This window comes from Arvicanthis niloticus, chromosome 1 (genome assembly GCF_011762505.2).
Source record: "Arvicanthis niloticus isolate mArvNil1 chromosome 1, mArvNil1.pat.X, whole genome shotgun sequence".
Taxonomy (NCBI): domain Eukaryota; kingdom Metazoa; phylum Chordata; class Mammalia; order Rodentia; family Muridae; genus Arvicanthis; species Arvicanthis niloticus.
Window position 1 is genome coordinate 46,969,666 of NC_047658.1, and position 24,869 is coordinate 46,994,534.

The 24,869-nt window shown below is 39.4% G+C and overlaps 1 pseudogene; it reads right to left on the minus strand.

Moving 5' to 3' along the window:
- Window positions 1-372: 372 nt before the first annotated feature.
- LOC117719525 (large ribosomal subunit protein eL31 pseudogene) lies at window positions 373-773 on the minus strand (annotated as a pseudogene).
- Window positions 774-24,869: the final 24,096 nt, after the last annotated feature.

Below are 24,869 nucleotides of genomic sequence, written 5' to 3' on the forward strand. Positions count from 1 at the left end.
TTTTCTTCAAATATCCTCCATCTTTTCTGAGAGCTCCATTAATTACTGAGAGCAATGCTGGAATCTCTAACTAGATGTGGAAGTGCCCACTTATCCATTACGGTCCTCCTGGCAGTCCAAGTCTCCCTCCTGTTGGAATTCACAACTGTTTTTTCTTCCAAAATAAGGTAACCTTATCACCATTGTCTATTTACTCTTGTTAATTCTCCTCTTCCCCATAGCTCTTTCTCTGGCATTGACCTATCTTTCTTTTCTTTTCTTTTCTTTTCTTTTCTTTCTTTCTTTCTTTTTTTTTTTTTTTTTTTTTTTTTTTTTTTTTTTTTTTTTTTTTTTTTTTTTTTTTTGCAGCACTGCAACTTTATTTGATACTCAGGTTAGTTCTCATCCACATTGACCGTCTGTAGATTTTTGAATGTGGTAACAGGCACGTAAGTTACCAATGTATAGAGCTTGTTTGGTGAATCCTCATCTTCATTACGTTTTCTGGACAAGCGTACTCGGATGCGATATGGAACGTTCCTTATTCCCTTGGCCCAGACGGCTTTATTGAGCCTGGTGTCAATGCGAACATCTGGAGTCCCCATTTCCTTCATGGCAAACTTCCGAATTTCTTTGAGTGCCCGAGGACCACGCTTCTTGAAGCCCACTCCATGGATGCGCTTGTGAATGTTGATGGTAAACTCTCGGGTCACCACCTCATTGATGGCAAAACGGCCCTTCTTCTTCTCACCACCCTTCTTTGCGGGAGCCATTCTGCCCGGCCCAAGTTGGAAAGGAAAAGTGACTTACCTTTCTTACACTTAGCATCATATATATTTTTTCAACTTCTTTTGAGTTAAGTCATCCTCCTTTTTAAAAGCTACTATATTTTAAATTTGTAATCACTTGCATATGGGATATGTCAGTATTCTTGGAGGCCAAATGAGGGCATTGGATGCTCTGGGATTGAAGATACAGGCAGTTGCAAATGGCTAGATCATGTGTTCTGGGAAGGAAACTTGGATCCTCTGGAAGAACAATATACGCTCTTAACTGCTGATCTGTCTCCAGCAAAAAATAAGCTCACCTTATTTAGACCTTTACTAAATCCAGCATATATTTAGATTTACGTTTTTCAAAAAAAATCTAGTTTGACAACTTTGACATATTTTTTTAACTTCACAATCTATATAAAATTATTTTAGTACAATATCACATAAAACAGAAGACAACTGTAGCAAAGTAATCCTGTGACTCCCAACAATGTGTTATTGTTATTTAAATTACACACTCATGTTATAATACTATTATAAAAGGAGATTATAATTTTTATTTTAATTAGTGTCTTAGTTAAGCTTTCTATTGCTGTGACTGAAAGCCATTTAGGGAGGAACAGGTTTATTTCAGCTTTCAATTCTTAGGGTCACAATTCATTACTGAAGAAAATCTAGATAGAAACTTAAGACAGGAACCTAAGGGCAGGAACTAAATCAGAAGCCATGGAGGCTAGTTACTGGGTTCTTCTTCTCTGGCTTATACTCAGCCTGATTTCTTATGCAACCCAGAACCACCTGCCCAATGGTTCTCTCCACAGTGGCTGGGTCTTGCCACATCAATCACTAAGCAAGACATTATTCCAAAGACTTGCTTATAGGCCAATCTTATGGAAGCATTCTTTTACAATTAAAATTCCCTCTTCCATGGGGCAGAAAAATTGTAAGAGTCTGAGAAACAGGAGGCTTGCCATGAGACTGAGTCTTCTAGAAATATCAGATGCTACATACCCATGAAGACTTACCAACATGGCTACCTAAACATAACCCAAACAAGAATAGTACCAATGGACACGCTGACATGAGAAAGAGAAAGCCCATGAAGCCTCAGTCTCAGACAAAGAACTGCAGGCAACTGAGAATGCTGAGAGCCAGAGACATAGTCTTACCTAGGGAAGAACTCACCAACTGATTGTCCAGTAGCAAATGGCCAGCCTTGAAAACATAGACATACAAGCAGAGTTTAGAAACTGAGCAGGTTGTATTTATATATTTAGGAATATGTATGTATGCATATGCAACAACAGTTAAGGGAGAAATGTCATGAATCTGAAGAAGAGAAAGTGGCTGGGTATATGGAAGTTGGAAAGAGGAAAGGGAAGGCAGAAACTGTAATTTTAATATAATCCCCCAAAGTAAGAAAACATTTTAAAAAGAATGCTCTTCCTAGACATGTCTATGTTTGTGTCAGATTAACAACCAGTATCTTTAGACACTCCCTTTTATGACATATTCTATTAAATTGTAACTGCTTGTGCATCACCCAAATTCTTTTCTTTGAATCATCAAGCCACAAATCTGTAGTTTTCTGTTTAAGTACTAGCTGCCTCATATTGTGAGGTCTAGTGTGTGTGCATATAGAAGAAACTGTTGCTGGAGATTTGCCTAGGTTCGCATAGAAATTTGAAGCATCTTATTTCCTCAGGTTTCTGCCTCCTTTTGATTTTTCTACTGTGCCTTCAAATAGTTAGGTCTGAATGATTGAAATATATATATATATATATATATATATATATATATATATATATATATATATCCATCCCACAATTTATCATCATTTTTAAGAAGGAATGGTCTCATCCAAAGTACTCTACAATTAATAGAATGGAAATGTTCCTGATACACTTTTAATTAAGTGTTACCTGCTTTAGTCATCCAAGGTTTTTTTTCCCCCCTAAGGCAACTAAAATCTATTGTCATAACTAGTAAAGCTTAATAATGAGGATGATTGTAAAAGTTACTTAATTATATTCAGATATTAGCGTCTCTAAAATCAAATTCTGATAAATCTAGTCTTTGCCAACTCTATATTGCCTACACCCATGCTACCGAGAAGAAGTCCTATTTCCTTTGATCTCAAAAAACTAACAGACAGACTTATTGTCACTCAATTTTAGTAATTTTGAAAATGTATAATCAAATATCTGCTTGTGGCAGATCATCCCTTTTGTGCTAGAATTGTCAAAGTTGCTCTAAAATAATGACAGAACTGTTAGCAACAGGTGTTAGAAAGTCTGTTGGAACTCTATTAATCAGACCTTGAACCTCTGTGACAATAAAAAGCAATGTAAACAAATGAAATGTTTATTTCAGTTCATGGATTCAGAGGGTGACATAGTGGAGCAGATCTGTTCAACGTACAACAATCAGGAAGCAGCACAAAATCAGGTAAATTATATTCTTTGAAGGCATATCTCCAGTGATATGCCTCTAACAAGACACCCTTAAATAATGTCCATCCAGAGTCCATCAGTCCATTCACTGATTAGGTCAGAGAATTCAAATTGTAATCATTCCTGGAAATATCCTCAGAGACATACCCAGAGCCATGTTTACTAATCTCCTAGGCTTTTATCAATCTAACGAAGCTGACAATCAAGATTAACTATCACCAGGTTCCTCTTTGTCAACTTGACACACATATCTCCTGACGTCAAAATATCCACTCCTTGGTCTTTAAAATGCTCACAGTCATCTTATAATTCAAGTTGCAGTCCATCTTTATAAGTTCCCATAACCAACATTTGCAGCACTGACAAGATGGTCAAGCTTAGAGTCTTTTTTTGATACTTAAGAACATCTCTTAGCTGGGAACACCTGCAGAATAAAAAAAAAAAAAATCCAATACACAATGGCACAGAAAAAAGCCCATATCAAAAGGGAGAATAGACTAATAGTAAAGAATGAGGGACCGATACGAGACTAAAATCTGTAAAGGTAAAGACTGAATTCTGCAGTCCCATGCTTTGAACCCACTGCACACAGTGGTATGGTGTAAGCTCCCAAGGTCTGGGTTAGCCTTGTTCCTATGACCCTACATGTGTATATCCTGCATGGCTTTTTTCTTTTACACTGGATCTGTTTGTTGCTTTCCTTAGAAGGCACTCAACATTCCTTGCACCTGTGACTTCTTGGCATCTTTATTATCACATAGTCTTCAATGTTTCAACTTCAAACATTGTTTCTGAGGTGCTGCCTAAAGGGATTCTGTCTCTACAGTACACTGGTTGCCCTTCTAAGTCTTCTTTCAAAATCCTAGATGAAGCATTCATCACTCTGTAAATTTTACACTCTAGATGCCTGCAAAACTACATAGACAATAGTATGGTCTGTGACAAATTCAGATAGTAACCAGGTACCTTTAGACTATAGTCACACTGATATCTTGAGTCTCTAGGCAGTTGAGCATGTTGAGATAAACACCCTGGGGGAAAAACTTGTAGGTTACCCTCTAAAAGCGGGATATTCTGAGGGTGCTCTCTTCTAAGTAAAAGTCTTTCAAATGAGTTTGCTCTTTCACGCCATTTAGCTTGCATTAGATGATGTCTAACCAAGTCTTAAGATTCCTATAAGAAATAGCTCTGATTTTTAGGTGCTGGGTGCTTTGGTTCTTTTTAATGGTGCTAATCTCTTCAGAACAATGGCTTCTACAGCCTCAACTTTACGACAGCATTTTTCTGACCAAACTGCAAGTTTTTCAATTATTTCTGTTCTACCTTCATCCTTCCTAGTCTCACTGTAACCTGGTTAAAAGAAGCTGCCAATAACTACACTACAGGCTGAATGCTAAGCTACCTTGAAATTTTCTTAAGCAGATTAATCAGTCTGACCTTTAGATGCAGCCTCATTCAGTGTCCCAGCACATAAAACTATTTACCAGAATGTAACATGAATGTGGTGAAGGCCAAGGGCTAATATAATTCTCATTCCATTCCAAAATCTTAGAAGTAGTCTTTACTGTCCACATTTTGATCTGCATTCACATCTAAATTTCAAAAAAAAAAAAAAAAAAAAAAAAAGTCAACAATTAAGCATCCAGGGATTCTGTAGACCACATCTCCAAACTCTTTCAAACCCTCCCACAACCAATTCCAAAGGCTTCTGAGTTACTTCATTAGGAATAGCCACGACTCCATACCTTTGGCATCCATTATCTATTTGTTACTTTTAGGTTACCATGACAAAATATCTGAAATTGAAAGAGAAAAACAAAACAAACAAAACAAATGAACAAAAACAACTAACACTTTGAGGAAGAAAATTTTCACTTTATCTCAATTTCAGATTTTAGTCTATAATCACTGGGTTTATCGATTTAATTGTGGAACTATGGTGAAAGGACAGTTACGGTAACAGAAGTATGTGGAGGTAGACAATGTACAATTTATGGCAGAGAAGATACAGGAAAGAACAGGGGACCAAGTATAATTTTCAAGCTATGCTCATAGTGACTGTGGTGGTTTCAATATGCTTGGCCCAAGGAGTCGAACTATTAGGAGGTATGGCCTTGTTGAAGTAGGTGTGGCCTTGTTGGAGGAAATGTGTCACTTTAGGGGTGGACTTTGAGATCCTTCTCCTAGCTACCTGAAAGACAGTATTTTCCTTACTGCCTTCAGATCTAGATGTAGAACTCTTGGCTTATTCACCAGCACCCCATCTGCCTGGACACTACCATGCTTCCTGCCATGATGATAATGGACTGAATCTTTAAACCTGTAAACCAGCCCCAATTAACTGCTGTCTCTTATAAGAGTTGCCTTGGTCATGGTGTCTCTTGAATCTCAGATTGTATTAAACAATTGCCTAAATCAAAGTCCTTGTGATCTACCCATCTCCGGAAACTCCCTCACAGAAACACCTAGAGGTGTGCTTTATTTCTCTATCCAATCAATATTACCTACCATGCTTGAGAGCTTATTTAGATGTTCTGGGAGAGGAGATTTATAGCCACACATAGGACTTTGTCTAAAGAATGAGGCTCCTCTATTAGGCAGAAGTTGTCCTCTTCAACCAAGTGTGCAGCTTTGGGAGGGATGCACACAGAACATTGAGGGAAGAAAGGGGCACTCACCTAGCCAGCCAATTCAGTAGAATCAACCCTCGAGATCAAGCCAGATCATTTTTATACCCACTTCTACATTCTTATATGCACAAGAAATAAATGAATAAATCTCTTGACAATCAAGGATAAAGGTAAATCCTCAAAACAGTTGAAGCAATATCCATCACAAGTATAAGGCTTTTCTATTTCCCAACATCTATATGTCTCTGGTTATTATCTTCATCTGCTCACCCCTTGAGGAAAATTGGCTACCAGCAGGCATTTTCCATTGCATTTTAAAAATTCAGGAGAGTACGTTTCTCTTTCTTCCATACAGCACAAGAATTCTGTGCATCAATTCTGAATAGCTCACATACTTTAAACATTTATTATAAGACAGAATCGGAATTCAAACCATAATAAATAGATATTATCCCTGGGAGAGACTTTCCAATAGAAGGGGTAACAAGGCAAATCTCTTCATCAGCACTAATCCTAAATGTTGAAATTTATAAAATATACTTTGAAAATGAGGTAAGTTACCAAGTGACATGTGTATGAAAATGCTATACAGAAACCTATTAGTTTATTAACTAATTATAATTAATTAATTTTTAACTGTGTCAATTTCTATGGCTTCTTAGAAATTCTATTTGTTGTGATAAAACACTATGACCAAAAATCAAGCTGGGAAGAAAAGAGTTTATGTTGTTCCACATTGATGTTCATCATTAAAGGAAGCCAGGTCAAGAGCTCAAATAGGGCAGGAACCTGAAGGCAGGAGCTGATGCAGAGGATAACAAGGGTGCTGCTTACTGGCTTGCTCATCATGGCTTGCTTAGCCTGCTTTCTTATAGAACTCAGAACCACTACCCCAAGAACAGCATCACCCAAAATAGACTGAGTCCTCCCCCATCAATTAATTAATTGATTAATAAAATGCTCAAATGGCTTGACTACAACACAATTTTATGCAGGCATTTCTTAAGGTTCCCTCCTCTCAACTGACCTTAGCTTGTGTCAAGTAGCATAAAACTATTCAGTACAAGATGCTTGGTATATGCTCGTGTTGCATCATCAATTCCTAAGTACATATTTGATGCACAAATCTGCCTGTGGAAATCAGAAGTAGTTGAAAGAACATGGGTTTACTTCTTGGAGTTACATGATAGACACAGAATAGGCTCTAAGGAAGTCTCATCACTGACTGCTTACTCTACAACCTTGGGGATGGAGGAATCTTGCATACCTTGTAAATTTCATGGAATTCCTGAGGCTTTTGAGTTGTTTATTTTATAAGTCCTTAGTAATCTCCTTTAGAATTCTCCAGAACTGTAAGCTTCCATTTAGGATGTAATGTTTTGATTAAGAAGAAATGGTTGAACAAAAGATCTCCAGAACCCAAGTAAAAACCCAGGTGGAGTGGTGCCTATTTGTAATCTCAATGATGGGGAAACAGAGATTTGTGGTTACCTGAAGCTCACTGTCTAGCCAGTCTAACTAAATTGGTGAGCTTCAAGTTCAATGAGAGAATATAAAAAACTGAAGTGGCTTTCTATAATCTGCTGATCGAATTTCACAGAGCTGACAATGGGGTGCCTAACCTCAATTAATCATACATCTACAATGCATCTTCCACACTGAAGGCTCAGGGAACATTATTGAAGGGGAAGCAGATATACTATAAGAGGCAGAGGACTAGAAGACTGTGTCTTCTAGATATGACAGGGAAGCTATACCCATCAAATATCTACACTATGGCTGCTTACACAGGATCTAAACAATGTTAACACCAGTTGACATGGTACCTTGGATAGGTAAATCCATTGGGGCCCCAACCATGGATAAATTTGTACAGGCAATTAACAATAGCTGAGAGAGGGAGAATTTGTATTTCCCAGGGATGAGCCCCCTAAATGCTTATCTAATACCAAGTGGTCAGCCCTAAAACCTTTTCTAGACTCAACCAAGTTGTATTTATATATCTATTTACATGTGTATATTGTATATCTGTGTGTGTGTATAAAATACTAATAATTTAAAAAGACAATTAATTTGAAAGAAAATGGGAAGTGATGTGGAAATGTTGGAGAGGAGGGAGAAACTAGTTATATTTTGCATTTTGTATTTTCTTTGACGGTTGTGTCAATGTCTTCTATGGCATCTTCTACAACTAAGATTCTCTCTTTTATCTCTTGTATTCTGTTGGTGATGCTTGCATCTATGACCCCTGATCTCTTTCCTAGGTTTTCTTTTGCCAGGGTAGTCTCCCTTTGTGGTTTCTTTATTGTTTCTACTTTCATTTTTAGATCCTGGATGGTTTTGTTCAATTCCTTCATCTGTTTAGCTGTGTTTTCGTATAATTCTTTAAGGGATGTTTGTGTTTCCTCTTTAAAGACTTCTGCCTGTTTACCTGTGTCCTCCTGTAGAGAAATTAGTTATATTTTAAACAAATAAGATAAAATAAAAATGAAGTGGAGAGAACCTAAGAAAGATATGTGACACAAAATGATTGCCTCCACATGTGCATGTTCACCTAAGTGTACACATGCATGTACTACATGTTCTTGTACATATACCACACACAAGTGCACACACATGTACACATACATATATTTTAAACAAACATTCAGGAAGGATTTTGACAGCAGTTTTTTATTACATTACTAACATTATGCAGTTCTCTTTCTATCACCCCTGGCCCCATCTTCTTTCCTTCTGCTACCCATCTCACCCTAGCCATTGAATGGTTAACTTAGACTCTGGATGGTTGTCACAAAAGGTTGAGAGGGTTAACACACAACTCTGCACAGAACCTCAGAACTCTAAACCAGCTGATTACATTGAATAACATCATTTACCCTGAGTTTAAAAGAAATCTTTCTAGGAAGAAAAAAAAGGCATGCTTTTATTGAATTCAAAGAAAGTAAGTCGAGAGAAAAAGAATACAAGAATACCTGGAATAAGCATACTGGCTCAGATTTGCCAGATACAGATAGACTCAATAATATTCTTGTGTTGCTCTGTATTTTCTAGGACATACAATGAATAATATAAATATAGAGACAAACAAGTAAGGCTAGTTGTTCAGCCACATCGTATTAATATTTCTGTGGCTAGAATTTAATTTGAAACATGTCTATGTTAAATGTTAGCAAGGAAACCAGGCTTCCTTCCTCCAAATGCTGTGATCAGCACTGTTGATGGATTTGTGACTTTTTCGTTGGTCTAATCTTCCCAATATAGGAAGGGTAAAGGCTTTTTACCACCTGGTTTCAAACTGTATCTGCAGCTTTGGCAGGTCATTTCAGATTCACAACACTCACCCAGGGTTCTAGACTCGTTCCGGATCCCTAAGGCAGGAGGCATTCTCAAGGTGCAATCAACACACACCTTGCTGAAGCAATCGATGGCTAGACCCTGAGCAGCCTGAGAGTGAAGTTTCCCAGTCAGTTTCATCCTGATATCATTGATTACAGTAACCTACATATATTTTAATTACACACTCTAGTGCATTTTAAATATATACACATGAAAATATAAACTATATATGAAACTATCATGAAAATCAGAAAAATTAATATATTCAGTACAGTTTCTCTGTGTCCTTTGGTCTTTGTTCCCCTTGTCTCCATGCTGACTAATAGTTTTAATCTTCATACAACCACTGATCCATCATAGATACATATTAGTTTGCCTTTTCTAAAATGTTATCTTAAATATAGACAAATATGTTCTTCTATGTTCTTTTTTTTACTTAGTAGAAATATGAAGGATTTCTTTACATATGTCTTTTGGTGAATGTGAACATGCATTTTTGCTAGGATTGTTTAGTACACAGGTTGTACCTGGTCAGAGTTAAAAACACACTATAGACTACATACCCAAAATGGATCATTTCATACTATATTCTTATTATCTGCATGACACTTCGAGGATATAGCTCAGATAGCAGAGTACATGACTAGCATGCACAAAGCTCTGGACTTATTCCTAGCATTTCATTAACACTGGATGTGGTGGCACATGCCTGTGATCCCAGCATTGGGGAGGATCAGAAGTTCAAAGCTATCCTTCCATACATATAAAATTTAAGGTCAGGGTGGTGGGATCAATGAGACACTGTTTCAAAGCAGCAGCAACAAGAGAAACAAAGACAAAAACAAACAAATACAGCAGTGCATGATGATCTCATGGTGGTATCATGTCTCCTTCAACCTCAGTCCTCCTGGGGAACACACAGTGATAGCACACTGTAGTTTTGACTCATAGGTCCCTAATAATTAATGGAATACTGGTGTTCCAGGTAAGAGCTCTAGGTGGGCTTCTTCCATCCTTTGCTTCTGTTTCTTATCAGGTTGTCTTTATTTTCACCTGGAAGGGTTTTCAATAGACCTGAAAATGTAAACCTTATGTTGGATATTTGCATCCTACCTCCCGCCCACTCCCAATTCCAAGCAGCCTCTTCATCTTCCTAAGGTAGATTTGGGTAAATAGAAAGATGCAAGCTTTGATACTATTTGTCAAGGTTTCTCCTTTATGGTTAATGCTGCTTGAATTCTGTTCAAGGAAATCTCTTCACAGTCTATTAGGATACCATATTCCATTTAAGAGTCTTTAGTGTTTACCAGTGGTGTTCAGCTCTGCAATTCATCTGGTATTGATTGGGTTTATTTCTTGTTTATTATTTGTTACTTCTGTATGTCTCATCATTTGAAATTATTATTTCTGATTTTCCTTTTGGTGTCAGCCACCAGTATGAATCAACATGGCTACTCGTGATCCTATTCAAAGTTTTGCTGGTTTGTTCAGTGTTCTTGTTCGCTAGAGTTTTAGTATTAGAATAGTGCATTGAGGTATCATTTATCTTGACGGCCGACCTCCTTATATTTGAGATTCAATGTATGGCTGTCACTCAAGTCTCTGCCCTCCCTCAATACCCACACTGAATCATGGAGGTGGTGTCACCTGGAAACAAAGCTGCAGTTCATTTGTATCCCAGACCCTTTAAAAAAAAATTATTACTTTTTTTTTGAGACAGGGTATCTCTGTGGAGTTCTGACTATTCTAAAACTTTCTTTTTTTCTTTTTTAAAGATTTATTTATTTTATTCATATGAGTACATTGTAGCTGTCTTCAGACACACCAGAAGAGGGTATCAAATCCTATTACAGATGCTTGTAAGCCGCCATTTGGTTGCTGGGAATTGAATTCAGGACCTGTGGAAGAGCAGTCAGTGCTCTTAACTGCTGATTCAAGATTCAAGATCTTCTTTGTCTTCTTTGGACTCTGGAAATACACTCTTGTAGTGGAACTTGTCTCCCATCATGGTAAAGATCTGCCTTGAAAGGGTGTTATTCCCTACACACACCCCTGCAGTGACAACCTTTAAAAGCCCACCTGGGTGGCCCTTTAGCCACCATCTCTAACAACAGAAAGCTATGTTAACTCTTCAGTGAGTTGTCCTTCCAAACACCCTTGCCCTGGGCTAAATTTCCAATTTGTCCTCACTGCTGTTTAAAAGAGTAAACAATTAAGCCAAGAACACAAATAATGACTGGGCAGCCATGTTCAGACACAGGTCTTCATGCCTTCAGGTGTCCCTCTCAAATCAATATAACACAGTTGGAAAAAAAAAAAAAAAAAAAAAAAAAAAAAGAGCCAAGCAGAACACATTCCTTGCTTTCTGCAGCTGAGGAATTTAATTTCTGCCTAAGGCTGAAGCACTGGGAGCTTAGCAGAGGTTTAAGTTCAGAAGCACTGCCTTCCAGCCACAATCACATGCTCAGAGAAAAGGACAGAATAACACAGAGGACAATCCCCCACTCCTTCTCTGCTTAGCTGAAATCTGTCCTTTCTGGTTCTCCACCTCAGCTTCACAGCCAGATTCCTCTGTTCGACCTCATTGATTTAGATGGTTTATTTGAGGCCATCGGCTGTTCATCAGAAGCAAAGCAGCCAATGTATTGGCCACTCACAGGGTGATGCTAAGGACTTTGTAAGCTGTAGCTTTTTCTTGCAGCCATTTCATCCTGTCCCTGTCAGTATAGCCTGATTAAATATGGCTCAGCCACAGCACACCAGGTTACAGCTGGTACACAAAAGCAACCAATAGCCCCCAGTCAGCAACTACTTCTACATGACCTACAGCCCTTCCTCTCAAGCCTCCAGTTCCAGTCATCTGACTCTGAAGCTTACTCACTCGGTTTCAAAACTTAGACAGATTTTAGTTGCTTTTCAGTAAAGATTGCCACCTGTTCCCTTGAGTGCCTCTTTGAAAGTCACCACCTTTACACTAGCAGTTCTCCACAGAGGTCTCATTAAGATGCCTGTGACCCAGTCTGGCTCCCAGAATCTCAACTCTGGGAGATTACAGTGGGCAGTCAGAGTTAAAGACACAGACACCGGTGGTGCTTCCCAACCACCCAGGAAGTGGTTAAAATGCAAATCTATGACTCTCTCCCCTAGTCTTGTTTAGAGATCAGGCACTTTCATTTTAATGAATGTAAAACTGGGAAAGATCTTTGAGAACCATGGCTTTAAAAATGGGGGGGGGGGGGCTAGTCAAGCTACTTAAAATCCCAGCATGGGTGTGAGGGGAGAGGAATTCCCAAAGCCCCATCTAGCTGCCTTCCCTGGGTGAGCAATACAGAGTGAGTCCAGACTTGACCTTGCACTCTGCATCTCTGATTGCTAACACTGACTTCTTCTATTGTCTGGTATCCCCCTCATGCTGAATGTGTGCCTAGGTTATCACCTGTGATGCACATCATTGATAGCTCCTGTATTTGGCCCAGGTCTCCACGTCTTTCAGTTCAGCATACTGCTGGGCTTGACACTTACATTCACACAGTACTGTGATTAATTATCGAGTATCAGTTATAGAGGATCAGGAACAGAGAAGAATAAAAAGTATTAACACACCTTTGGGTGACAGTAACAGAACACCAATTTAATACAGAGAAGGGAATTTATGAGTAGACACACATAAGCAAGCCACTGAAGAGGGAAAAGTAGGAGAAATTAGACTACAAGATAAAGCATTGTGGATACAGAACTTCAATATGAACAACTGTTGGTTGGTTTTTATTTTGGTTTTTCTTGTTTTCTGCATCTTGTTGCCAGTCAGTTGCTCCTCAATGCAGAACCCACTAGAAAAGCAAACCATGTCTGCATCCTTCTGCCACATTATGACCATGTAGAAACAATCTTTCTCCCTAGTTCCAGAAAGAAAACTCTGCCATGTTCTATGATAGGTCTTATGCCAATCACTGAGCAGTGACATTGTGGCAAGGGACCCACTTAGGACATTTGATGCCATGCTGTCTTTGTAACCTACAGCCCTCACTAGAACCCCCATCGCAGATGTTAAAAAAAGACCTCTTCAAATGAAAAAGGACTTGGGTTCACATTGGGAAAAAACTAAAAATGCTTTCTCAGAGAAAGACAGCTGGTGCTAATTCCTTTCAGATATAAAAGTGAAAAATTTTAACAAAAAAACCCCCACACACACAGAGGAACTAAAACTTTCTGGGAACCTTTGTTGCTGCTTAAAGTTGAGCATAATGTTACTATTCTAGTTACATCCTTTTCTATCCTGGGAACTCTGAAAGAATTACCATGCATTTTTTTCCATCTGGCCCTAACCCAAGTCTTAAGACCAATTTCTTGATAGTTACTCTACTCGAACCCAGGAGTGGAAACTATCCTGTTTAATTATAACTAGCAACTGTCTGTCTATACTCCACATCTATCATTTATACAACAAGAGTATTATGAATAACCTTGGCGGCTCTGCTCTACTTAAAATGGCTAGGATGCAGTGAGCTCTTGAACCTCCAGATAGCAAGTCTGACTGATGTAGGAGTGGGGGTGGGTGTTTAATTGGTCCTTCAAACTTAATACTAACTACATTGCTTGACTTTTCCTCTTATGTCTATATGCAAAAGTGCCAGGAAATGCAAATAAACTTGGCATTTTAGCTGAGTTCTGAGACCAGAGGGATTCCATCAAAAGGGAATCTTGAAGGCAGATCTCTACTGTTTCATTTTCAGTAAAAATCCTGAGGCAGACTCACTGTTTTCTTCTCATTCTGAAGCAGCTCCCAAAGAGAACTCTGGAAGCTCCTCTCCAACCAACACTGTGAACAACACTCTTTATGTCTGGGTCTCTGAGAGCGTCCCTTTGATCCACACACATACAGTAAGTATGGGGCTAATTCTCCTTCACCTGAACTTCCCCTGGGAAAATTACAGTGCTTCATTTTAAAACTACTACTTGAAAATTGGACACTTTTAAGATGTTGGCAGTGGCATATGCTGACAAGCTTAAGACTAGATGGAAGGAAATTGTTTTCTTTGTCATTTCTTTGGGATAAGGCAGCAGATCTACCCAAGCTAGAAAGAAAATTCAAGCTAGAAAGAAAATGTGTGTTTATAGCTTTTGAAGTACTTGGTATAAATAATTTATGTCATCTCTTTTGCAATTTAGGTTTTCAAAGACCACACCAAACATAGAATAAGGAGGGGAAACAGATAGAGTCACCTGTCACCTATTAAAAAAAAAAAAAAATCCGACAAGAAATGGGCACAGTGTTGAATAGGATAAGACATCATCAAACAGATAGTGAGTTTGTTTTCTAATTCTGCCTTTTTCCTATTTTAAAGAGCAACTTTTTCTTCAAATAGTGTAAAGAATCCTGGACAGCTTTTGTTATTACATGCCTATTATAGCCTGCCTCTCTCTCTCTCTCTCTCTCTCTCTCTCTCTCTCTCTCTCTCCCTCTCTCTTTTTTCTCTCTTCTCCCATCATCCTCCCAGCTAAACCTAAAGCTAGCTGGCCAATACACCTGCTCTATGTCAACCTGTATTTCAACAACATTATCCCAAGTGAAACAATTTTCTTTCCATGCCTGTTAGGGCTTCTGTTTGCTACCAAACGCCTCTGGGTGTCTCATACAGAGTCTGGATTATTATTATTTACTACATCATTATTGTAGCCATTTCTCCAAGGTCTTGAAAGTCAACTCATGAAGATGAGGTCATGCTTGAAATAGTAGAGCCTGTATTTAAAAAAAAAATCACTCTTCCATCCAGACTGAATAAAAAAAAAAAAAAAATCCGACAAGAAATGGGCACAGTGTTGAATAGGATAAGACATCATGCCTCCATTTCGACAATAGCTTAATGAAAGAGACAAACAGATTTATAGAGTACTATTTGTGAGAATGTAATAAGTGCTTTAGAAATTTATTTTCTCCCCATCATTGCCAAGTCTCAGATAAGCACTGTGTGGTGATGGATAGTAGAAACAGAGACAAAGCATTTTACTTAAGGAACAGAACTGAAAAAAAAATGAAAATAAATATATAAATTAATCATCTTGGTTTGCAGAATGTAGTCTCGGTAGTCCAATAATGTCTACCTTACACTAGAGTGGCTGAGTGTTGGGTAGCTGTTCAATTCACAAAGCTGGAGAGCTCAGCAACCCTAATCTGGTGCTGAAGCCAGCAGATTCCTGTAGAGCTACTGGTCTTCAGTCTACGTTGAAATCTCAAAGGTTCTAACATAGGGTTCTAAAAATGGCTGCAGCAAATGGATAGATGAACTTGCCAGTAAGAGTGAGGGAAAGCAGGCAAAAGGCAAATTTTCTTTCTTCCATGTCCTTTTATCTGGGCTGACACCAGAAGTTGCCACCTATGTCTAAGGTGGATCTTTCTGCTTCAAATAGTCTGTCAAAAACAAACAAACAAACAAAAAGCCTCACAGGAGTACCTCAGCAGCTTGTATTCCAGATGCAGCCAACCTGACAACCAAGACCAGCCATCCCAGGCATCTTCATGGGTCATGCTGTGTTCTTTCAGCAGCAGAGAGCCCATGAAGGATTCTGAGAAGGAGAAAGCTGGCATGGAAAGAGAGTCAGCTTGGAGAGAAGCATAGTATGACAGAACAAAACATAACAGATAAACTGGGACACAACTAAATCATTAAAGTAACTGTAGAAATCCAGAACAGTCCAAATTAAGACAAATGTGTGTGACTGCAGCTTCTTTTACAGAACTGGGAAGAAAGGATGGAGGGGAAACTGGTTGGGATGTAAAACAAATATATTAATTAATTAACTTTTTCTTGAAGGTTAATAGGTATGGGGCACTACCCATCATTTGCCTGGTACTGATACAGAAAACTCTAGTGTTAAGAATTGCTGGAGTTGTATACTTCACTTTTATCATCATATTTTTCTCTCACTATTGACCTCAGCCTACATGAGGAAGAAAGAAGGCTGTAATGATGTGGTTGAGTATATACTCTCTGTTCCAAGAAGGCTTCCAGCATCCTCTCTCATCTTATTTGCTCTTCTCTGAGAGCCCATACACTAGGTCAGCCACATCTTCCTGCCAGTGCCAGCAGGAAGCAACTGAAACACAATTTGTCTCAAGGGGACAGTCTTCCAACACACTGTGAAAATGGATCTACTTTCCTCAAAATATACAGGATTAAAGCTTTCAAAGCATTCTGGTATACAGTATTGTAAAATTCTATCTTAAGGATCATCTGGCTCATGGATTCTAAAATAAATATGTCAGCGTATAAAAATTATATTGATTCTGCTTAAAATATTTTAATATGAACACTCTTTAGATAGAGACCAGAGCTCCGTGTTTGTTATACTTTACTATCTGGATTTGAGATTCAGAAAAGTTTAGGGACCTCTGGCCATCCTGACAATGTTTGATTTTCACCTCAAATAACCCTCTCAAATCATTCATTGATAGTATGTGTTCATACTGTCCACAGAGCCTTACTTCCTGCCTCTATGGTTCACTTCCTATTTTAAAATGTTAGCCTATTTTGATGTGCAATTTGATATCACCAGTATAAAACAGGGTCCCCCTTCTATACTCAAGAGGAAGAAGGTTATCAGGAAAACCCAGATCTACATGGCTCTCCACAATGCCCATGTGCTTCCTTCCACATCAATGAATCCAAGGGAAGGTCCCCTTTCACCTGCAGTGTCACCAAGGAACGTGACCTTGTAGTCTCACATACTATCTGGAACTGCATCTTTAAAAAAAAAATACCATAGATAAACCAAAAGAATTAAGAGTCATTTAACAAAAGTGCTGGAAGCAGGGTGTTAAGACTCAATGTTAACTTGCATGTTTTAGAGGGCACACTGAAGACCTAACAGTGCCTCCTGTTCTCTCCTCTCCAAGACTCTCTTGTTATTCACAGTTTTTGTCTTTCTCCCATGGTGTCATGTCAATTCTGGATGCCACTACCTGTTTCCTGAATGAAACTCCAGCTCTCTTTACTGAAGAAAGAATCCTGGCTCTGTCTTTACTCTTTTGGCTTCTTCTGCCAGGCTTTGCCAGCTTAAAAAAAAAAAAAAAAAAAAAAAAAAAAAAAAAAAAAAAAAAAAAAAAAAAAAAAAAACAAGCCTCAAGGGCTCAGTACCTGAGAAAGAGAGAAAGGGGGACCTTTATTCCTATGCCATATTGTTTTTCCCCCCGCAATGTGGGTGGTAGCCTATATGCAACAAAATACAATACACATATACAAGCATGCATACATGCATATATACATACATACCCCTCAGTTTATCAACTATCCATTTCTTCTTTAAAAAAAAAAAATAGTCTAGCCTCATAGTCTAGCATGATTGAGCTGAATATTTTAGAGCCTTCCCTATGTCTATGATACAAAAGCCATAGCTTAGGCTGTGCTCAGAGCAGGCTGTTAGGAAGAAGTGGCAATACTGTTAGTCATAATTTATTCCTGATATATTGTTTTCCAGGCAGAAAGTTGTGGCATTATCAGTTCATTCCTGCCAGTGTTAACTTGAAATCTGTCTCCCAGTATTGTCTGTCTGTAATTCTTTTACCTAGGATATCAACTTTGCCTCATCTAATAAAGAGATACAAATAATCAATCAAAAACTTATTCCTTTCAGGAAATTATATAACAAAAGGCAGCTTCCATGCCTTCCTTTGGCATAATCGCCGTTATCAGAGACAGAATACAGAACTGTATGAACATTTATTTCAATGCAGCAAGTTTTTTTTAATTTTATTTATTTTTTGTTTATTTATTTATTTATTTATTTGAAATGGACTTTCATAATAGCCCTGGTTGGCCTAAAACTTTCTATGTAACTGAGGCTGAAAATTTTTAAGACTTATTTACTATATACAAGTACACTGTAGCTTCTGCCTTCAGACATACCTGAAGAAGTCATCAGATCCCATTATAGTCGGTTGTGAGCCACCCTCTGGTAGCTAGGAATTGAACTCAGAACCTTTGGAAGAGCAGCCAGTGCTCTTAACCACTGGGCCATCTCTCCAGCCTGCAGCTGGAGTTTTAAGACCCTAAAAAAATAATATAATATAATATAATGTAATATAATCAGTCTTTATTTTTTTAAATCCACATATTCTAGAAATGTTTCCATTCTACTAATATAACACAGAGCAGGAGTCTTTTTAATGATATCTTATGCTGAGTCCTAGGGAGCCCAGTACATATGAGAGCTCTGGGAGTTTGTTAAATAGAATGAGCAAAAGGAAGCATGGATGAGTGGGTGAGTGGATGGGAGGATGGAGGTAAGGATGGACAGGTGGATGGATGGATGGATGGATATAGGCTACAATAGTGTTTCATACCATTAACCTGCAGGTTTGAAATGTAGTTGTCCAGATAGAATTAGGGCAAGAAAAAAGTTGGCCTGATTCTTATGAGATACAATTGTCTTGCTGTGTTGTTTTAACTACAGCCCAAGCTGAGCAAAAGCAGAGCCCTCTCATAAACATGATTATGCCAGATGGGGAACTGATTAAACAGGCCAGCTAACAATATCTGTTCATCTTAATTAGAGCATAGCTTGAAGATGACTGCCTGAAATCCAATCTCATCACAACCAGAAGCCATGGAAATTGCCAAGTACACTGCTTCCTCCCTAAGAACATGAGCCTGGGATGGCTATAATTTCTTTTAAAAACACATTTCAGGGGAAAATTGATCTGATTTGTTAGGGCATCATTTGAGGAAGGTCCAAATTGCAGAAGATAAATATGGAAAATGACAAAAAAAATAGTTGATGATAAGCAGAAAAAATAGAGTCCACCCTCCATTGCTTAGAGCTTAGGCTTTTTTTTTTTTTTTTTTTTGAAAATGAGACCCCACATCCCTGTTATACTGTATTTCTTCCTCCAGGGTGCCAACATCCAACTTCCAAAGCAAACAATAGATTTCACTCTTCAGTCCTGATGAAGCTCTGTCACTTATAAGTGCAGCCTAAGGCAAGAAGGTTAGCCATTTTGAAGTCCCCAGTCTCCCAGTGTGCAAAAGGCAGAGGGCAAACTTACAGTCTTATACTCCTGGGCTGGACCAGGGTCATCAAGTATCAGTAATGTCTACTCTTAAGCCACCTGCATGCTACTGTTCTTTTAATCTGGTTAGGACAGATACTGTTACGTTAGAGAGTTCTACAGCCTTGAGCAGTTAAACGGCTTCCCCCTGGTCACATGGTTAGAAAACAGAAAGTCTGTGAATGAAAAATAGGAAATCCTGTTCCAGAATCCTTTGTCACAGAGCCTGACACATTGTCCCCCCACCCCCACCCCCAGGAAAATATCTGTCATGTGGACAGAGGAGAAAGAAAGAAGGATGGACCAAGGATAGGTACTGAGGGGCCTCTCCTAACATCAATGTAGTAATTACTCCCTGATTTTTATAAGCCTTCTAATTATAATTCAGTTTTCTCTATAGATCAGCCTGCAAGGGCTGGGTTTCGTTAGCAAGCCAATTTATACAGTGTATCCCGCTTGATGAAAAAATGCTCAAGGCAAACTAACAAATTCACACCAATATTGACACATCTGTCTCTAAGTGTGGTTAATGCAGGTCAGTCCAAGAGAGACAACCCACGCAGCTTTCCCAAAATGATACCTTTGAGAGCTAACAAGATCCAAATGTGGGCTAGAGTAAATCTGTCCAGGCAATGCCCACCTTTGGGGTCACTTACAGAGAACTGTTCATTAAGTGGCTAATAGAGGATAACTCTGTTTGAATCAAATACAAAGGCATAAGCTCCTCATTAGCAGGACTGTATGTACTTGAAAGTACCTGGGAGGTAACCAGTGGCATTTGGTACACAGTCATGAGAGAAAGGGTGCATATTACTTTCTATTTGGCTCTAAGTACCCAGCCCCACATAGAAAAATGAAAGAAGTTAGTTTTCTTTTACCCTCTAGGGCCTGTAGCCCTATGTAGGTTCTATGTTTCTCAAACTCTATGGCAAAGAGCATTAACCTTGGAATTTTCCTAGAGAATAATGAGAAATATAATTATAAAATGTACCTTTGAAAAGTCTTTATCTGTGTGAAAACCATTTCAAGACCCCCCCCCCCAGCAGGTGACTGAAACCTCTGACAGCAATGAGCCATCTTAGACTCTAACCACCCATACCTACATCCTGAAGATAACGTTTAATGAATCAGTTCAGGGCAATGAGATATTAACGGTAACCAAGAAGAATGAGAACAGTTGCACTATAATGAAACTTACATAATGTGTGAGGACCACTTTCCCAAGTGCTGCAGTCTGTAAGGGTCTAGGCCAATTCTCTGGCTCTCACATCCTCAGGGCTAGCTCACCCACGATTTAGTCATCAGGCCTGCTCCACTGTGTTGCCCAATCAATGTGCAGGACCCACTCTCCTGAGTGCTATAGCCAGCAGAAGGATGGATGTTTAGCTCTCCAGTTTTCATGCCCTAGAGGCTAATTCTCCCACCTATCACAGGTGGCAAGGGAGAGGGAAGAGGTTATCACCCCTGCACCCACATCACCTCACAGCAGATGAGTGGCAAGGCCAGCTCTCCCATACTTTAGCCCTTGGGGCTGGATCACCTGTACCCTCCCCCACCAGGACCAACTCTACTGTGCTAACTAGGTGATGTGCAGAGCTTGCTCTGGCGACTGCTGTAGACAGTGAGGGATAGGAACAGCTCACCAACTCTCATGACCCCAGGGACAGCTCTTCAACTGCTTCAGATGGTGAGGGATGAGCTGGAGAGGGCATCGCCTCCAAACCCATACCACCTCATGACAGAGGAGTGGTGGAGGCAGCTCTCTAGTACTCTTGCCTTTTCATCAGTGCTCCTCCTCTACCAACTGTGCTGTCCAGGTGAGGTGCAGGGTCCACTCTCCAAGCTAGTGAGAGGCAGGGCTAGCTCTCTCATGACCATGACCCTGGGCAGCTTTCTCAAATGCCAGAATCAACTCTTCGACACTCATGCTTTTGGGACAACTCACCCCTACCTCCACCACCATGGCCAGTTCTACTGTGCTGCCCTTGGTGAAGTGCAGGGCCCGTTCTCGTTCTCCTGAATGCCCACTCTCCTGAGTGCTGTCATCAGTAAAGGGTGGAGCCAGCTCTCCAAAGCGCCAAAGCCAGTGAGAGTCAGGGCCAGTTCTTCACAGACCCTGGACGTCCATGTGGTCCCAGTGGCTCTAGCCAGTGACATCCCCATGTTCTCTATTGGTAATATAAGCCACAGACATGGCCCTCAGTGGTAGCTAAGCTGGGACATCAACATTGCCCCAGGAGGAAGGAATGGTTGGCCACTTACAACAGGCTCCCTCTCTCCACACTCGAGTCTCCAGTCCCATCCCTCTTCATAGTGCTCAAGGTGTTAAACTTCTCTTTGTTTCCCACCTATCCACCCCATACTTGCACATTGTGGTGGATCCAACTGCAGGCTGACTACGCAGCTGGCAGGCCCCTGGGAGACATCCTCAGCCAGTGCTGCATGGCGTCACACCAAGCAAGTACCTATGGCCCACCTGTGTGTGCCTGAGTGCAGGTCTGTAGATAGCATGGGGGTCTGCATCTCTCTGTTTGTCTTCCTTCTCTCTCATTGTGCTACCTGGATTTGATTTGGCTTGATTTGATTTTATGTGTCCTAAGCATAAAACAGCTTCAGCCACCAAGCCAGACATCAAGCTAGGATGAACAAAGAACTGCCATCTTCTCTGCCCCTGACTGATATAAGAACACCACCCCAAGATGTCTCTTTGCTCGTTACTTGGTGGGAGGGAATTATTTTTTTAAACCTATCATCAAATTCAATTTGTGCTACCCAAGTATTATTGAGCAGAGGTCCATTCCCTAGAGCATGGTCAAACTGCCAGGGATCGCATTTTTCAAGAAGCACTCCCTCTCCCAGCACCTATCAACTGCCAGTAGCTCTTCAGCTAGGGGTTGTATCTTCTGCACATCTTCCCACTCAATTCTGGGACTTTGTCAGACACATGCTATCACAACAACTTTGAGTTCATATGTGCAACTATCATGTTTGTGTCCAGAAGACTCCTTTTCCTTAGAGTCATCTACCACTTTTTGCTCTTACAATCTTTCCATTCTCTCTTCTATGATGGTTTCCAGCTTTGAGAGTAGGGGATGTGATAGAGACATTCTATCTACAGTCTGTTATTTTCTGCACATTGACCAGTTGTGTTCTCTATGTTGATTGTCATATAATACAAGACACTGCTTGTCTGATGAGGATGAGGAATGCACTGTTCCATGGGGATAGTGATTAGTCAATTAGTTATTGTAATAGTATTCAAATTTTGGAGAATACTGGTAGGTTCTCCCCTGGGGCTAATGACATATCCAGTCACAGATTCTTAAGCCCAACCACAGTACCACCATGTTCCCTCTCCCATCCGTGTGGGAACAGGCCTTAAATCCCATCAGAAAGTGTTGAATCACTACAAACGATTTGTGCCACAACTGCACCAGCAGGCATTTCTTGCCAAGCCAGTCATTATTGTAGTTCACAGCTGGGTAGGACTGATGATCACTTTCATTTCATTCTCGACAATTTCAGAGCATCTTTCAGCACTATGAAAGCTGCCCAAAGGAAAAATGATTAAATCATACTTCCAACTTCTTTTCAAATAAACTTTGATAGGCTCCACGTTTCCTGTAAAAAGACATTTACATAACTCTCACTATGTATCTACTGGGATAGCAAATCCCTTAGCCTAATTCAGTTCAGCTAACAAATAAACATTCACTGTGGATAGACTTCATTCAAAAAAACAAAACAAAACAAAACAAAAAACCTGTGGGTTTTGTGAAAGCCACAGCGTTGAATCTTGAAGAAGGAACTTACATTATGAACACTCAGTATTTATCAGTTACTTCAGTTTTATGGATATTGAACTTCACCAAAAAAAAGCCATGGAAGGAGATAATATTAGCCTCAATTAACAACAAAGAAACAAAAAAAAGAAACAAAAAAAAGTGTGAAGGCAGGCCCTTCATTCAGTGTCAGCCAAGGGTTGAAACGACATTTGTATTTACTTAAGATTTGCTAGATAATCTTATATCTCTTTACTGCAGACCTTTGTTTAAGAAATATTATGTAGACTGTAAGACACAAATGTGGCTGTGTAACAGGAGCCTAGTGACTTCAAAGGGGGTCGGGAAGTGTGTTATTGGGCATTCAGAGGAATGGACATGCTTCCATTGGGGAAGATTGAAGAATTGCTTTGTTTATGACAGGTATGATGTTTGAGAAGGGTCAAAATAAGAAGCAAGTCATTCCACATGGCAAAATAGAGAAACAAACTTGGAAAGTCTTAACTGATTGAAAAAGAACTATTAAACACTTATGTAAACATAAGCATCCCCTTCTTTAAAAGTAATTGAAACACAGAATACTTCTTATGTGTAAGAAGAGAGGATACAAGGCAGTTTCTGATGCGGAAAGGAAACCTCTGGCCACAGCCTTCAGAAACACAGGAGAACCAGGCTGCCTTTCAGTTCATAAAACAATAAATAACTTTCTAGAAGAGGGAGTTTGGTGGGGAACAGATTCTCACAAAAGGCACTACAGGAAAACAGTGTTCTAAGCCACAACAACAAAACATTTAAGGTAGTGTGGTGGTCTGTGTATGGTTGGCTCATGCAAAGTGGCACTATTAGGAGCTGTGGCCTTGTTGGAGTAGGTGTGGCCTTGATGGAGGAAATGTGTCATTGTGAGGCGGGCTTTGAGACACTTCTTCTAGATGCCTGCAGATCAAGATGTAGAACTCTTGGCTTTCCCGGGACCATGTCTGCCTGCATGATGCCATCCTTCCCACAGTAATAATAATGGACTGAACCTCTGAAACTGTAAGCCACCGAATTAAATGTTTGCTTTTATAAGAGCAGCTTTGGTCATGGTGTCTCTTCACAACGATGGAAACCCCAATAAAGACAGGTAATTAATAGTATGATAGAAGTAGATAAAGGCAAAGACATTTGACCAAACTGAAGAGGAGATGCTCAATCGTCACAATACAAGCACAGAACAATCAATCCCTGTGTCCTCCACAATGTTTAGCCCACTAATTGAGTTCAATGTGGTTTTTGTAGGTCTATGTAATATTCTATTTAATTAAAATTAGGTGTGTTGTTTATCAAATGATTTGTAATTACAACTGATAAGAACTGTTGTTGCAGTGATATATAAGATTAGAGGAACCAAGATGATATTTGCTATTTGATGGCCTTAAATGTCTTGCTGTGGATTCTTCATTAACTCAGTAGGTATTGCATAGTATTTATTCCGTAAATAAGGATATGAAATAGACAAGGATGTCTTGCCGTTGATCCTATGTGACACTTTCTTGCCAGAGAATATGCTGATGTCCCTGCATTAGGGAATCAACTCTCCATTACCCTTGGTTGCTTGTCACTTCCAATCATTGTGTGGCAGCAACATCAAAATGATGCCGGGCTTGATTATTTCCTATTTTTCTTTTTAAATCATGTAATGTCTTTTTTAATAGTTCTACTTTCTTGATGAAGTCACTACCATTGCTGCTTTGGTGAAGAAACAGAGGACCAATGCTACAGATGAGGAAGAATATAGAACCAACCCTACAGTCATTCCAGAATTTCTATTCTTCTTCATATACTATTTTGTCTTTGACTGCTATGATAGTTAATATTGATTGTTGTCT